The sequence below is a fragment of the Dendrobium catenatum genome, unplaced genomic scaffold (assembly GCF_001605985.2).
Source record: "Dendrobium catenatum unplaced genomic scaffold, ASM160598v2 fragScaff_scaffold_186, whole genome shotgun sequence".
Lineage (NCBI taxonomy): Eukaryota > Viridiplantae > Streptophyta > Magnoliopsida > Asparagales > Orchidaceae > Dendrobium > Dendrobium catenatum.
The window spans coordinates 192391-195649 of record NW_021318648.1 but is presented as its reverse complement, the minus strand read 5'-3'; positions in this window follow the sequence as shown (position 1 = coordinate 195649).

Below are 3259 nucleotides of genomic sequence, written 5' to 3'. Positions count from 1 at the left end.
ATAAATAATTTTAAAATTGTATTATAATTTAAGTTTAAATTTAAATCATTTAATTTTTTGTTATTATATTTAATTTATTTTATTATAATTTAAGTTATTAAATTCAATAATTTAAGTTATTAAATTCAATAATTTAAGTTATTAAATTCAATAATTTAAGTTATTAAATTCAATAATTTAAGTTATTAAATTCAATAATTTAAGTTATTAAATTCAATAATTTAAGTTATTAAATTCAATAATTTAAGTTATTAAATTCAATAATTTAAGTTATTAAATTCAATAATTTAAGTTATTAAATTCAATAATTTAAGTTATTAAATTCAATAATTTAAGTTATTTTTTTAAATATAAAATATTTAATTTGACAATAAGTTATTAAAATAAAACTTAAATTTTGAATTTTCGTTGGAAATCCGCCGGAAATTCCGCCGGAAATTCATACGAAAAAAATCCGTCGGAAAGAGAATCGAGAAATATGTCGGAAATTCGGTGAAAATTTTCCGTCGGAAAATCGCCGGAAAATCCGTCGGAATTTGTGACGAATTTATTTCCGCCGGAAATTCCGCCGGTAATCGCGTGTTTTCCCGTAGTGTGTGGTGAAAGATCTTTGAGACTATCATAATCGTTTCTTAATCAAAATATTCTGATTTCTTTTAAAAGTGTAAGATAATGATTTTGGCTTCCTTTGAGATAATTTTTTATCACCATTTCTTATTATTTAAAAATAAAGTACTAAAACGCTGCGGTAGAAAGCAGTAATAACACAATCTCAAACAAAGCTTATGATAAAACAAGTTAGTGTATATAACAAATTGCACATGATAACCTTAATGTTTCGTTTGGGACGGCTTTCTTGTTGCTTTTTAAAACAACTTTCTAATACAAAAATTTTCTTTTAAGAGGCAGTAAGAAAGCAGTCCCAAACGAGGCCTAATGCTTAGTCTGAGTTGATTTTCTTATTATTTTCTAAAATAATTATCGAGTACAATTTCTAGCGTAGTAGAAAGCTACTTTAAAAAGCAATAAGAAAGTCATCTCTAACAAAGCCAAAGTCAATCTAGTTAGCTAAATGAGGTGCAATCAGATCAAATTAAGACTTCATTTGGGTTGTCTTTTATTATTTCTTCTTAAAGCAATTTTCTTATACAAAAATTTAAATTTTTTTACTAGAAAGCTATTTTAAGAAGTAGTAAAAAAGCCGTCCCAAATGAAGCCTAAATCAACCCACGCCTTCATTTGAGCTCATCTTATATTTGTAAAATTTTAATACATATCTCATATGATTCTATAAAGTTGATTAACGCATATAGCTTCATTATCGCGATATGTGCTCTGCTAGGGTTTGGTGTCTTGCACTGTCTCTGCCTTCGTCGCGTGCTTCTCCGGCTGCCTCTGGGAAGTTTTATTCTCCTTTCTTTTGCATTTTTCTGTGATTTCCTTTGTTATGGAGGGTAAAAGGCTTTTTTATCCTGGTTTCTTGTCGGGTACTTCTTCGTCTCGTTCTTTTTGTGAGGTTTTAGCGGGTTCTTCCCATGATTCTAACTCCTCTTTCACTGATCTTAAGATTTCATCTTTTCGAGGGCTTCCTTCTCTCTGGATTTCGGATGAGGAAGTGTTAGCCCTTGCTTCTTCTTTTGAGTTTGCGCTTGTTGGTAAATTTCCGACTCACCGCCCGTCGTTGGAGGCGATTCGAAGATTTTTTTTTTTCAATCTAAAACTTATGGGTGTTTTTTCTGTCACTGTCCTTAATTCTAAGCATATTCTTATCAAGCTTGAGAATGATATTGATTATTGTCGCGTTTTTTTCCATCGCTCATATTTCGTGAACAATTGTTTCATGAAGATTTTCAAATGGTCCCCTACCTTTGACATTGATGTCGAATCCCCTTCTATCCCTATATGGGTTTCCTTTCCCAACCTCAGGCCGCATCTTTTTGCCCCTAGAATCTTACATGGACTTGGTTCCATGTTTGGTAAACCTCTGAAAATTGATCAGGCTACCTCCTCTGGTAGGCGACCTTCTGTTGCTCGATTGCTTATGGAATTAGATGTTACAAAAGTGTATCCTGAGAAAATATGGATTGGTTCCGAGAGCTTTGGCTACATTCAATTGGTTGTGATGGATCCCTTTCCTGCTTATTACTCTCACTGTAAGTCCCTGGGTCACACAAAACTTGATTGCCCAATTCTTCACCCTCATTCTAATCATACGGCTGTCCATCCTTCTGTTAAGGTGGCACCGGGTGTTTTGGATTGTGATAATCCTGTAACTTTACCCTCTGTGGTTCCTAAGGCATTGATTAATGAAAGTGGTAGAGTGGATATGGCTATTGATTGTGTAGATGATGATGTTGATGCTTCTGGCTCGCCTATGCCTATTCGGAATTGTTTTATTAGCTCCGGACCTGTGGTGCATTCTGTCATTTCGCCTGATCGTGATCCTACCTCCCCTGTTTTGGTCGGTTTAGCTGCTGTGGAAAATGTTGTGGTTTCTGATGTGGGTGGTAATGTTAATGGTGATGAGGCGGCCGCTATTTTATCTCCTGACGCTAAACATTTTCTTCGTCTTGGCTTGAATTTCGTTTCACCTCGTGTCTGTCATAATGCTGAGGGTCCTCCGTGTGTTGGTCCTCTGGTGTCTGTAAGGTCTTCTCCGTATGTGTTGGAATGCCCGAGTAAACTTGTTATTGTTTCTAATAATATGGGTGCGGGAGTGTGTGATGCTTCTGTTTCTGGCGCCTCTAGCTCGATTCCTAATGACTTTTTAGTTAATAATAATTTGGTAGATGTTCCTGTCACTTTAATTAATCCTCAAGAATTAGTGTATAATGTAAAGGACAATTCAGCTATTGATGCTCGTGTGAATCTGGACTGGCTTCAGGGTTCGTCTGATTCTGAATCTGATTTTTTGGAATCTTCTGGGGACGACGATCCTGGGAACTCTTTCAATGTATTACGTGACAAACCTCTTGTCTCTGTTGCTTCTCGTGGTAGGTCATGGGGGAGGGGCAGTCATGATCGCTGATGGTTATTGTGGCTCCTCATTTGGTTTCTTTTGGCTGCACATTGGATCTATTGTTCTGTTTTTTGTGTGGTTGCTCTTGGCGGTTTCTTTCAGTGTGGTCGTTTTATCAGTTATGTTATGGACGATGAGGAAGCAGCGCTGCTGCAAGCGTCGTGGATGGCCAGGGTTGGTGAGCAACCTGGGTGGTCCGTTGTGTTGGTTGTTTCTCTCTGTCGGTTTTGTTGTGCCCCA